Source organism: Scyliorhinus torazame, chromosome 7, assembly GCF_047496885.1.
Source record: "Scyliorhinus torazame isolate Kashiwa2021f chromosome 7, sScyTor2.1, whole genome shotgun sequence".
Taxonomy (NCBI): Eukaryota; Metazoa; Chordata; class Chondrichthyes; order Carcharhiniformes; family Scyliorhinidae; genus Scyliorhinus; species Scyliorhinus torazame.
This window is the reverse complement of record NC_092713.1, coordinates 256056829-256070840: the sequence shown is the minus strand read 5'-3', so window position 1 is coordinate 256070840 and position 14012 is coordinate 256056829. Positions and strand designations below refer to the sequence as shown.

The following is a 14012-nucleotide window of genomic DNA, read 5'->3' as shown; positions in this document are numbered from 1 at the left end:
GCCTCGGCAATGCCCACCTGCGACTGGGACAAGCTCCGCAGCGCCTCGGCAATGCCCACCTGCGACTGGGACAAGCTCCGCAGCGCCTCGGCAATGCCCACCTGCGACTGGGACAAGCTCCGCAGCGCCTCGGCAATGCCCACCTGCGACTGGGACAGGCTCTGCAGCGTCTCGGCAATGCCCACCTGCGACTGGGACAAGCTCCGCAGCGCCTCGGCAATGCCCACCTGTGACTGGGACAAGCTCCGCAGTGCCCCAGCAATGCCCACCTGCGACTGGGACAAGCTCTGCAGCGCCTCGGCAATGCCCACCTGCGACTGGGTCAAGCTCCGCAGCGCCTCGGCAATGCCCACCTGCGACTGGGTCAAGCTCCGCAGTGCCCCAGCAATGCCCACCTGCGACTGGGACAAGCTCTGCAGCACCTCGGCAATGCCCACCTGCGACTGGGACAAACTCCGCAGCGCCTCGGCAATGCCCACCTGCGACTGCGACAAGCTCTGCAGCGCCTCGGCAATGCCCACCTGCGACTGGTTCAAGCTCCGCAGTGCCCCAGCAATGCCCACCTGCGACTGGGACAAGCTCCGCAGCGCCTCGGCAATGCCCACCTGCGACTGGGACAAGCTCCGCAGTGCCTCGGCAATGCCCACCTGCGACTGGGACATGCTCTGCAGCGCCTCGGCAATGCCCACCTGCGACTGGGACAAGCTCCGCAGCGCCTCGGCAATGCCCACCTGCGACTGGGACAAGCTCTGCAATGTCTCGGCAATGCCCACCTGCGACTGGGACAAGCTCCGCAGTGCCCCAGCAATGCCCACCTGCGACTGGGACAAGCTCCGCAGCGCCTCGGCAATGCCCACCTGCAACTGGGACAAGCTCCACAGCGCCTCGGCAATGCCCACTTGCGACTGGGACAAGCTCCGCAGTGCCCCAGCTATGCCCACCTGCGACTGGGACGAGCTCTGCAGCGCCTCGGCAATGCCCACCTGCGACTGGGACAAGCTCCGCAGTGCCCCAGCAATGCCCACCTGCGACTGGGACAAGCTCCGCAGCGCCTCGGCAATGCCCACCTGCGACTGGGACAAGCTCCGCAGTGCCCCAGCAATGCCCACCTGACACTGGGACAAGCTCTGCAGTGCCTCGGCAATGCCCACCTGAACTGGGACCAGCTCAGCAGCGCCTCGGCAATGCCCACCTGCGACTGGGACAAGCTCCGCAGCGCCTCGGCAATGCCCACCTGCGAGTGGGTCAAGCTCTGTAGCGCCTCGGCAATGCCCACCTGCGACTGGGACAAGCTCCGCAGCGCCTCGGCAATGCCCACCTGCGAACTGGGACAAGCTCCGCAGCGCCTCGGCAATGCCCACCTGCGACTGGGACAAGCTCCGCAGCGCCTCGGCAATGCCCACCTGCGACTGGGACAAGCTCCGCAGCGCCTTGGCAATGCCCACCTGCGACTGGGACAAGCTCTGCAGCGCCTCGGCAATGCCCACCTGCGACTGGGACAAGCTCTGCAGTGCCCCAGCAATGCCCACCTGCGACTGGGACAAGCTCCGCAGTGCCCCAGCAATGCCCACCTGCGACTGGGACAAGCTCTGCAGCGCCTCGGCAATGCCCACCTGCGACTGGGACAAGCTCCGCAGTGCCCCAGCAATGCCCACCTGCGACTGGGACAAGCTCGCCTCGGCAATGCCCACCTGCGACTGGGACAAGCTCGCCTCGGCAATGCCCACCTGCGACTGGGACAAGCTCCGCAGCGCCTCGGCAATGCCCACCTGCGACTGGGACAAGCTCGCCTCGGCAATGCCCACCTGCGACTGGGACAAGCTCCGCAGTGCCTCGGCAATGCCCACCTGCGACTGGGACAAGCTCCGCAGTGCCTCGGCAATGCCCACCTGCGACTGGGACAAGCTCTGCAGCGCCTCGGCAATGCCCACCTGCGACTGTGACAAGCTCTGCAGTGCCTAGGCAATGCCCACCTGCGACTGGGACAAGCTCCGCAATGCCCCAGCAATGCCCACCTGCGACTGGGACAAGCTCCGCAGTGCCCCAGCAATGCCCACCTGCGACTGGGACAAGCTCCGCAGCGCTTCGGCAATGCCCACCTGCGACTGGGACAAGCTCTGCAGCGCCTCGGCAATGCCCACCTGCGACTGGGACAAGCTCGCCTCGGCAATGCCCACCTGCGACTGGGACAAGCTCCGCAGTGCCTCGGCAATGCCCACCTGCGACTGGGACAAGCTCCGCAGTGCCCCAGCAATGCCCACCTGGGACAAGCTCCGCAGCGCTTCGGCAATGCCCACCTGCGACTGGGACAAGCTCTGCAGCGCCTCGGCAATGCCCACCTGCGACTGGGACAAGCTCCGCAGTGCCTCGGCAATGCCCACCTGCGACTGGGACAAGCTCGCCTCGGCAATGCCCACCTGCGACTGGGACAAGCTCCGCAGCGCCTCGTCAATGCCCACCAGCGACTGGGACAAGCTCCTCAGCGCCTCGTCAATGCCCACCAGCGACTGGTACAAGCTCCTCAGCGCCTCGGCAATGCCCACCTGCGACTGGGACAAGCTCTGCAGCGCCTGGGCAATGCCCACCTGCGACTGGGACAAGCTCCGCAGTGCCTCGGCAATGCCCACCTGCGACTGGGACAAGCTCGTCTCGGCAATGCCCACCTGCGACTGGGACAAGCTCCGCAGCGCCTCGGCAATGCCCACCTGCGACTGGGACAAGCTCCGCAGCGCCTCGGCAATGCCCACCTGCGACTGGGACATGCTCTGCAGCGCCTCGGCAATGCCCACCTGCGACTGGGACAAGCTCCGCAATGCCTCGGCAATGCCCACCTGCGACTGGGACAAGCTCTGCAATGTCTCGGCAATGCCCACCTGCGACTGGGACAAGCTCCGCAGCGCCTCGGCAATGCCCACCTGCGACTGGGACAAGCTCCGCAATGCCTCGGCAATGCCCACCTGCGACTGGGACAAGCTCTGCAGTGCCTTGGCAATGCCCACCTGCGACTGGGACAAGCTCCGCAGCACCTCGGCAATGCCCACCTGAGACAGGGACAAACTCCGCAGTGCCTCTGCAATGCCCACCTGCGACTGGGACAAGCTCCGCAGTGCCTCGGCAATGCCCACCTGCGACTGGGACAAGCTCCGCAATGCCTCGGCAATGCCCACCTGCGACAGGGACAAACTCCGCAGTGCCTCGGCAATGCCCACCTGCGACTGGGACAAGCTCCGCAGTGCCTCGGCAATGCCCACCTGTGACTGGGACAAGCTCCGCAATGCCTCAGCAATGCCCACCTGCGACTGGGACAAGCTCCGCAATGTCTCGGCAATGCCCACCTGCGACTGGGACAAGCTCTGCAGCGCCTCGGCAATGCCCACCTGCGACTGGGACAAGCTCCGCAGTGCCTCGGCAATGCCCACCTGCGACTGGGACAAACTCCGCAGTGCCTCGGCAATGCCCACCTGCGACTGGGACAAGCTCCGCAGTGCCTCAGCAATGCCCACCTGCGACTGGGACAAGCTCGCCTCGGCAATGCCCACCTGCGACTGGGACAAGCTCCGCAATGCCTCGGCAATGCCCACCTGCGACTGGGACAAGCTCCGCAATGCCTCGGCAATGCCCACCTGCGACTGGGACAAGCTCCGCAATGTCTCGCCAATGCCCACCTGCGACTGGGACAAGCTCCGCAGTGCCTCGGCAATGCCCACCTGTGACTGGGACAAGCTCTGCAGCGTCTCGGCAATGCCCACCTGCGACTGGGACAAGCTCCGCAGTGCCTCGGCAATGCCCACCTGCGACTGGGACAAGCTCTGCAGTGCCCCAGCAATGCCCACCTGCGACTGGGACAAGCTCCGCAATGTCTCGGCAATGCCCACCAGCGACTGGGACAAGTTCCCCAATGTCTCGGCAATGCCCACCTGCGACTGGGACAAGCTCCGCAGTGCCTCGGCAATGCCCACCTGCGACTGGGACAAGCTCCGCAGTGCCCCAGCAATGCCCACCTGCGACTGGGACAAGCTCCGCAGCGCCTCGGCAATGCCCACCTGCGACTGGGACAAGCTCCGCAGTGCCCCAGCAATGCCCACCTGCGACTGGGGCAAGCTCTGCAGCACCTCGGCAATGCCCACCTGCGACTGGGACAAGCTCCGCAGCGCCTCGGCAATGCCCACCTGCGACTGGAACAAGCTCCGCAGCACCTCGGCAATGCCCACCTGCGACTGGGACAAGCTCCGCAGTGCCCCAGCAATGCCCACCTGCGACTGGGACAAGCTCCGCAGTGCCTCGGCAATGCCCACCTGCGACTGGGACAAGCTCCGCAGCGTTTCGGCCATGCCCATTTGAGAGCGGGACATGTCCTGCAGAACCTCATCAAAGTTGGCCTGGTAACTGGGTAACATCCCCCAGCGAGTCGGTCATGCCGACGAGACCCTCCACCATGGCCATCAGCGATTGTGGCACACCTTGATGCCGACGTTGTGCACCAAGCACTCCACTGTGGGAGCCACCCTAGCAGTGCTGGCCTCGGTGCCATGTATTGCCGCTGATATCTCCTGCGCCCTTAGCCTCTGGGACTCCTCCAATCGGCTATGAACCTTCTTGAGTGTCACTGACATCTCCCTCGGAATGTCCCGGCCGCACGCTAACATCTCCATTCTCCGGAGTCTGAGCATCAGGGTTGGACGCAGCTGGGTCCTGGGATCCAGCAAACATCTGACTGCTGTCTCGCCTGGGGGTTCCTGTCTCCACCTGACATACATCAGCAGCTGTGTGGTGCTCACCAGATTGTGCCCCATAAGCCTGACCACGAACATTTCCTACTGAGGTGCGTGGATCTGCGCTCGTTGAGGGTAGGGGTGACAGTTGTGATGCGTCGATCGTGGCATCCTCGGAGCTCTCCCCCGAGGTGTTCTCCTGGGAGGCGGGGAGGGGGCCACCCGGGATGGGCCAGCGACGTCTGCTGGAGGACCTGCAGGAGAATGAACATGTGGTCAGTGGGAGGGATGGGTCCGTCAGTATGGCAATAACAACTCTTGTGTGACAGGATCTCCAGGTGGGGCCCAGTAGATCCTCACATCTGCCGCATCCACCAACCTCTGCATTGGTGACCGCTCTGTCCTTGGCCACCCCAGTCACCTCCAGGGCACGCTGGAAGACGGTTGAGGATTTGTATGTCCAGCATGCCTCCACCAGTCTGGGCCCTCTCCCGGCAATTGTGGGAGAGCTTCTCCTGTGGAGGTATACAGAGGGCATCATTAGCCGCATGCGTGGTTCACAGTGGTGTGAGGAGGGGTGTGAAGGAAGGGTTGGGGGATTGAGAGGGAGGGGTTGAAGGGAGGGTTTGGGGCCACATGAAGAGTTGTTGTGGTGGATGCTTGTGTGGAGGTGGAAAGGTCTCAGGAGGAGTGGGGGCATTGGTGTCAACTCGCCCGTGCAGCCCAATGTAGGTCGTTGACCTTCTTACAACACTGGAGGTCAGTCCTACTGGTCACACTCCCCGAGGTCATGGCCGCCGCTACCTCGTCCCATGCCGTACAGGCTGCCCTGTTGCTCACCCTCCGGGACCCTCGGGGGAACACGACATCCCTCCTGGCCTCAATTGCATTGAGGAGCCTCCCAAGGTCTGCATCCCCGAGTCTTGGGCCGGACGTCTCGGTGCCATGTCCACGAGCTGAGTGGAACTGGCTGTGCAAGAACTGTTTAAGTGCTGCTCAACCTTGTTAGCGGGGTGGCTGGGGAGTAAAGTCCCAGCGAATCGGCTGGTGAGCCTTCATTTGTGGCGAGCAGCCTGTGGGGCCTTGTTAAGTGAACCAATTAACATTGAATAGCGTTGCTGACCTCGCCGGACCAAGCGCCAGGAAGCTCGCAGCAGTTCCCACTCCCTACCGCACTTTGAAATCTTTCTGGAGGATTGCACGCTTAGTCACTTTTTTGAGCCCTGGGGCGTTTCTTACTAGTTTAGCCCACACTTTGGACACGATTCAACTAATTGGGAACAAAGTCACATAGCCAGCGCGTTTAGTCGCATGTTTCCCAGCGCTCACAGCACCGAGAAACACATGGCTATATAAGGGGCCTCAGCATGGCCCTATTTGTGTGATTTGTACAGAGGAGCTCCGCTCGCTGGAACTCCCCAGTGTAGCAAGAGTTTTGAATGCCATTTTTAAATGGAGTCCTGATCTCCAAGGCCCCCGAAGTGACCCCCAATTCCCCCCAGCCTGAACGCACTATGGGAAAGGGGCGTGGCCAACGGCGCATGTCTAAGTATGGTTTAAAATCTACTTAGGCAAGCTTACCTGGGATCTACCGGCCTCCTGGGAGCTACCAGCCTTCCCAGAGAGGCTGCCCAGAGAGGCTGCCCAGAGAGGCTGCAGCCAGGCCCCATTTAGCACCAATGGTCCACACAGGTGGAACGGCACCCAGGGGGATCTCCTGGGCAATCGGAGGCCCCTGGGTGGTCAGGGATAGGGAAGGGTGACTCGCTGACCCTCCCCTTGGAATGCAGGCACCTTGGCACTGCCCAGATGGTGCCTTGGCACTTCCCATCAGTGAGTTAATACCAGAGGGATGAAGCCCTGAAGTGGGCTGGCATTAATTGCTCACTTAAGTGTCTCAAATGGCAGTGGACAGGAAGGCTGCCCGCAAGCCTTGCCACCATGGACTTAATTGGGGCAGAGGCGGGAAGGCAGCATGGCCTCTCTGTTGTGATATGCATCTGCATGTCATTGTAATGTGAAAGTGCTCATCAGAGCAAAGATTAACCTGGGACCAGAGAACAACATGGCACTAGGGTCAAATGGTAAAGGACTCAGAACAGTCTAGAAACAGAATTATGTAAGTAAGCAGCCTATCTGCATGGAGACAGCAGCATGCATGACTATACCTAGGATCTGTGAATAGGTAAAAATTGTCGATTCATGTTTCAATATACAAGTCACAAAACGTCACCAACGAGACATATTAGAACATGGTTGGTAGCGGTCAGAGCTGCTGAAAGATATCACATCAGAGATTGTATCATTATCCGACATGGTGATCTGTGGTGATATGAAAGGTGGTAGCTAAATGTATGACCCAAGAACAGCATCTTTAGGTATGAAAAACTGAAGCCTAACTGGAGAGCCACACACCTAAGAAGGAAAAGTTGAAAAAGCTCCATCCACCACAGGAAATTGCAAAAACCTGGGTGACACAGTTCACAAGATGGTGAGCAGAAATTATACTTGCATTGTAGAAAAGGCAGCAATCACACAGGCTCTGTAGTTTGCAGAAATTGATAGATAGCTGCAGCAAAAACAATCTGTAAAAAAAAAAGACAGCTCGAGCAGAGGAAAACCTGCAGAAAGAAAGGCCGGCAGAGTTAAATACATAAACTTGCAGTGCAGTTAAATACAGAGAAATGTTCCTGCAGAGCTACAGCATACTTTAGTTACAACTTCCCAGGCGAGTGTGCGGTCAATTCCAGCCGCACTTGACCCGGAGTCACAACAGAATTAAAATTAAGTCTTTGGCCCTTGGCTGACCAATAAGTGCAGTCACCAGGTTTGTAAATTTAAACACAATTAATTTTATTAATAACAATTACTATAATTAAATATGCAGCAAATACAACTGGTTAACTACTATCTGATTCCTAACTCCGCCTCTTTAACTTGCCTCACCCTCTACACACACACATATATACACAAGACTGACAAACAAACACAGAGGGGAACCGAGGGGTGTAAAAATAATGATCAAAGTAAAAGGATAAGTGTCTTTGTTTGATGGTTGTCTTCCAGCACACCTTCTTTCAATCTGGGCGTACCGGTTGAGGTTACAATCTATAATGGTTTTCACAGTAGGTTCATTTAGTTTCTCTGCAGGTTCAGAAATACAGCAGCTGTGCAACTATTCTGGAGAAAGAGAGAGACTCACAGCTCCTTTTCTGAGTGTCCAGGAGCTGACTGGCCTTTCCTTGACTCTCTGAAAGCCATCCCAGTCAGGTAGGACCCAATCGCCACCTGTTGCCATGCAAAATACGGCCTTTTGCCAATTCATTGGCCACCAGGCAACCAATCGAACCAAATCCCTCTGATCTCCCGGTTGCCTGTTCAAAAGCTAGCACAGTGTACTATTTTGTAACGTTTGAGTTCCACGCTTCCTCAGGTATATGTCCATTAAACATCCATGGATCAAAAATGAGAACGGCAAAATAAAAGAAATGGGAAATAAGGGAATCAACAGGAAGGGTCCTTACACTTTGAATAAAACCTTTTGAAGCATTTTGGAAATGCTGAAATGTTAGTTTTGGAAACCATGCTAAATTGAGGGGAAGTGGCTTCAAACACTCTCATTTTAAAACAAGGAAAGCACAATTTATCCCAAACTAAAGCAGAGCCATAACCAAAGTTTCAGGCCCAGGGCAGTACAAAACCTGGAACACTGTCTACCTTCATTAATACATTTGTTGCAAAATATAACACCTGCAAAGTTTTTCCAAAGACCTCCACAGCAGCAAAACCTCAAAAAAGGGCCCTGGGACGTCAACTGTATCCTAGCAAATACAACCTGTGTGAAGAAAACAGCTATGGCCAGAAACTTTGATGACCCCAGGCAACAAGAGACCCCAGAGTGAAGACAACTCTGCCAAGGGCAACAAGAGACCCTAGAGGCAGCAACTCCACTGAGGGCAACAAGGAATCCCAGAGAGAGTGCAACTTTACCAAGGGAAACAAGGGTCCCCAGAGAGAGGATAACTCTGCCGAGGGCAACAAGAGACCCTAGATATGGAAACTCCACTGAGGGCAACTAGAGATCCATACAGAGGGCAACTCTGCTGAGGTCAATAAGAGACCCCAGAGAGGGCAACTGCACAGAGAGCACCATGAAGCCCCAGGGGAAGGGCAACAAATGACCCTTGAGGAAGGGCAACGAGAGAATAAACAGTTGATTGATCTTCAAGAGCAAATGCAAAAGGAATGCGTGGCCATTCAGCAACATGAAGAAATGAAGAACGTTTTAAACTGCACACTGGAAGCACAACAGAAAACACTCCAGGTGACTCGAGTGAACTACATGAAAGCTCAAGATGAAGCAAGCGAGCTTCATGAAAGACCATCACATGCTACAAGAATGCCTTAGGTGAAAATTTATTCAGCTGGAAAATTATGAAGAGGAGCAAAATGAGTTTAACGTCACTCTGCACCAACTTCAGAATCTGTTGGCAATCCAATATCTACAAGAAAGAGACTGAAGTGTTCAATGAAAATGAGGAGGAAATGAAAAAACATTCCACGCTGAGAATGGATAATGCAGCCACGAGCAGCACAATTACAGAACTGAAACAGGTTCAGACTTTGCGGAGTCAGACCTGCCAACAGTGAAACCAAACTGAAGGGCAAGGACAAGATTCTGCTGCAGACGGAGAAAGAAGAGACAGAAATATGACTGGAAAATGTAAATCAGCACTGGATGTCTCGGATGTATCCAAAGCAATGAGCTGAATGACAAGGTTCATAAGCTTACAAAACGATTTGCAAATGCAACAGCAAACAACTGTTTGGTTGCAATTGTGAGATAAGTGGAACTGGACATCTGGGTCAGCTGGAGCATATCAGACACCACGGAAATACAAAATTCAATTCCACTCTGGGAATGAACGGTTTGCACATTTCTCTCCGAAGGAATGGAACAACCTCAGAGTCCAACAAAAAGCAGATGGGTTGTTGATAAAGAGAAATACAACTCAAAGGAGCACAAAATGCCAGTCAAATTGAGATAGCAAAGTATCAGAAACGAATACGACTACCATTGCATCAAACATGACAGACCGAGATGTGGAAGGAATGTCAAGCCCTCAGACCATCTGAATTCATAAACTCATAGACTTGAGATGGGGAAGCAAGTGAAGATTGTATTGTAACACCCTGTTAGAAGGGAGTAAATAGCAAAGAAAAGTTCAGCGCAGGAACAGGCCTTTCGGCTCTCCAAGCCTGCGCCGGCCATGCTGCCCGTCTAACCTAAAACCTTCTACACCTCGGGGGTTTGTATCCCTCTATTCTCATCCTCTCCACGTATTTGTCAATATGCTCCTTAAACGTTACTGTCATACCTCCTCTGACAGCGAGTTCCAGGCACCCACAACACTCTGTGTAAAAAGACTTCCCTCGCACATCTCCTCTAAACTTTGCTCCTCGCACCTTAAACCTATGTCCCCTAGTAATTGACTTTTCCACCCTGGAAGCTGAGGCATGACTTGCAAATTTGTATAGTCAATGCCCCGGCCGATGAAGGCAAGCATGCCGCATGCCTTCTTGGCTACCTTCTTCACCTGCGTTGCCACTTGCAGTGACCTGTGGACCTGTACACCTACATCCTTTCTTAATTTTCTCAAGGGTTCTGCCATTTCCCACCTGTATTAGACCTTCCAAAATGCATTACCTCACATTTGTCCGGATTAAACTCCATCTGCCTTCTCCCCGCCCAAGTCTCCAAACGATCTATATCCTCTGACAGTCCTCATCACTATCCACAATTCCGCCAACCTTTGTGTCGTCCGCAAACTTACGAATCAGACCAGTTACATTTTCCTCCAAATCATTTATAAGGTCCCAGCACTGATCCCTGTCTTGCTCAATATTAATATTATACTTGCATATCTAATATATGTAAGGTCCTCCACAATCAGTGGGGCCTCAAACGCAGTTTGCATGCACCTGGAAATCATGCACTTACAAAACTTATATTGTGGTCTGTATTAGATTGGTTACAAATACCTATATTATCTACAGCCCATAGCCCAGAGAGTCAAATACAACGGGCGTGATCGAATGGCCTCATCACGCCCGACTCGGTGACACAATAAGGCCATTACATTTCGCAACAGGCCTCTCGCGAGATTTGCGATGTTTGAAATGCCTGGCGTGATCTAACGAGATCCTGTGTGAAATGTCGCGATCTGGATCTTGCCCTCGCTGGGCGTGAACCAGATTAACATGTTTAAGTGAGCCATTAGGCTCATTTAAATATGTTGGCACCCAATTATCCTGGGGCAGGGGAATTAACGACCACGCCTGGGAGACCTCACTCTGACGCCATTTTGCACGGGTCCACACAAACAGGCATTACAGCACGCGAGGATGGGTGGTTTCCACACCATCAAAGACCTTAGGTGGTTGGACCCTGGGCAGTGTGGTACCCTGGCACTTCTGCTGGCACCCGGCCACCTTGGCAGTGCTGCCCTGGCACTGCCAGGGTGACGAGGTGGCACTGCCATGCTGGCAGGGGCACTTCCAGTGCCAAGGTGTCCAGATGTTAGGTCGCCCATGCCAGTGATCGCGCTCAGGGGTGCCTTCCCTTAAGAGGTGGAGTGAGGGGGGGGGGGGGGGGGTGGCTTGAGGGCCTCCTAAGGGGTAAGTTGAGGCGGGGGGCGGGTACGGAGGCCGCTATCGGGTGTCATTAAAAATGGCGCCCCGATGTCTTCCTGCACTAACGAGCTGTACCCAAAATGGGGCTCTGTTTTTTGCGCAATAAATCGCACCCAACAGTGGCACCAGGTGGCGCAAAATCCAATGAAATTGTGGCTCACAATGCCCCAAAAACTGAATAGTTGCAGAAAAGAAAATACTGCCAATGCCAGAAATCTGAATTAAAAAGAGAACTGGTCATTAATTTGAACAGTTAACCCAACCTTCCTGTCTTCTCAGAAGCAACTGGACTGGCTGACCGTTCCCAACACTTTCCATTTTAATGCTGGAAAAATAATTTACTTCGCAGACATATTACAACAAAGGAGGAAGGAGTGTATTTACATACCTGTGATGACAGGAATACAAGATAAATGATTCAAACATTTTTCATGTATGACAAATCACAAAGAAATTGTAGACCAGTAAATTCTTTGCACTGAGGAAAGGTAAGTAGGAGTTTTTTCTGTTTGCAACAGGAACAAAGATAAAAAGATTTCATGTGCGGGAAATTATGGATAAATGCATTGCCACGTCTTAAATGGCACTTTATACCTGATCAAACTGCAAATGTATTTCAGCTGAAGTAGAATAGATGGATGATGGGTGCACCACGGGTTCAAATATAATACACAACCCTTTCTAAAATCCATTTCATCTCACCTTTGGTTCTTTAAACAAAAAGTGTTTCCAAGATGTTTTTCATTCTGACTGCCACATATAAAACAATGACCAGAGATGTAATCTGCAGCAGTTTGGGAGGGATGTCTCTGAAGACAATGAAACTTTGTTACTTGATTTTTTGGATAATTGAGAAAGTTACTTACCAACAAAGTAAAACCATACTATCCCCAGGAGGGAGAGCCCAGCAGCAAAACGAAAATCAGGGAAAGAGATTAATGCACCGAGCGTAAGTATTCTGCAGTGGTGAATGAGAGAAGATTCAGAAATGGCAGCTAATTAAAGGAACATTTTTTTTAAAAACTGGATGGGAAGCTGTTTGTGGGATTTGTTCACAAAGATAAGCGAAAAAGAGCTTCATCATGTGGAATTTCTGGATTAATATTTTTCACCAAAATTGCGTGTGCAAGATCATAATTTGAAAAAAAAAAGATCAAGAAAAAGGATCAAAAACACTCCATCTCCTACTGTGACCTTCATGTGCACTAATAACACTGCTGAGAACTGTGGACTTGCCAATCAGCCATGACAGCTTTGAAGAAGGTGTCATAGGTTGTTCATGATTTTCTTCCCATTTCAGCTGTATTCTTGATCAGAATAATCACTGGTTCCACTTTGCGAGCTGGGAGCCAATTGTGAAGACAGCCTCAATGATGCTGCGGCTGTTCCCATTTCCTCCATCCTGCTTTCAATTGCATTGGACTTCCTTTGTTCCACAAGAAGAAAAACTTGTATTTATATAGCACCTTTAACATAGACAAGGTCCCCAGCCATTTCACAGGAGTATTATTGAAACAAAACTTTACAATGAGTCACCTGAGGAGATATTACGGAAGATATCCAAAAGTTTGGTCAAAGAGGTGTATTAGAAGGAACATGTTTAAGGAGAAAGAGCTGTAGAAATCTAGGGAGGGAATTTGAGAGTTTCAGGCCTTTGCAGCTCAAGGCAAGGCCCCCGATGATAGTGAGATTAGAAGTGGTAATGCCAGAATTGGAGGAGCACCGAGATTATGAAGACTTGTATGGTGAAGGAGTTCACGGAGAGGTGGAGGGTATGAAGCCATGGAGGGATTTGAAAACAACATTTTTTCAAATCACAGAATCCCTACATTGCAGGAGGAGGCCATTCAGACCTTCGGGTCTGCACTGCCCCTCTGAAAGACCACCCGGCCTCGGCCCATTCCACCATCCTATCCCCTTAACCCCACCAAACCTACACATCCCTGGACACTAAGGGGCAATGTTGCATGGCCAATCCAACTAACCTGCACATCTTCGGACTGTGGGAGGAAACCGATCACCCGGAGGAAACCCACACAGACATGGGGAGAAAGTGCAAATTCAACACTGACAGTCACCCAAGACCGGAATTGATCCTGGGTCCCTGGTGCTGTGAAGCAACAGTGCTAACCACTGTGCCACCGTGCTGTCCTGGTATGACTGAATCTGGAGCTGGTGTAGGTCAAGGGGCACATCGATCATTGGATTTTGGACAAGGAGTGGAACAAGTCAAAGACAGTGGAGGGGCAGGATACATGATGGTGAGGTAGAACTGGGTGGCATCAGTGTACATGTGGAACCAAACATTGTGTTTTTTCTTAATGTTGCTAAGGAGCAGCATTTTTATTTATTTTTATTTATTCATTCATGGGATGTGAGCGTCTCTGGCTGGGCCAGTATTTATTGCCCATCCCTAATAGATGAGAAATAGGAGGGGAGCCAAGGATAGATCCTTGGGGGATTTAAGAGGTAACGGAGTGGGAGCAGGAAAATAAGTCTTTGCAGGCAATCCTCTGGCCCCACCAGAATACATTGTGAAGGTATCAAGTGAAGTCAGTCCCACCCAGTTCAACGACAGAAGAGAAGTCTTGAAGGAGGATTGTGCGG

General features: G+C 53.2%; 1 protein-coding gene and 1 long non-coding RNA gene across 2 annotated transcripts in view; one reads left to right on the top strand and one right to left on the bottom strand.

The window, feature by feature from the left end:
* The window catches only part of LOC140426973 (myotilin-like), a 467248-nt gene that overhangs the window by 81008 nt on the left and 372228 nt on the right, over window positions 1-14012 (top strand). The gene's annotated exons all lie outside the window — the stretch shown is intronic.
* Window positions 1-14012, bottom strand: part of LOC140426974 (uncharacterized) — a 166704-nt gene that overhangs the window by 47287 nt on the left and 105405 nt on the right. Inside the window, exon 2 of the long non-coding RNA XR_011948355.1 lies at window positions 7225-7333. This is a non-coding gene — a long non-coding RNA (uncharacterized lncRNA). The remainder of the gene's footprint in view (window positions 1-7224; window positions 7334-14012) is intronic.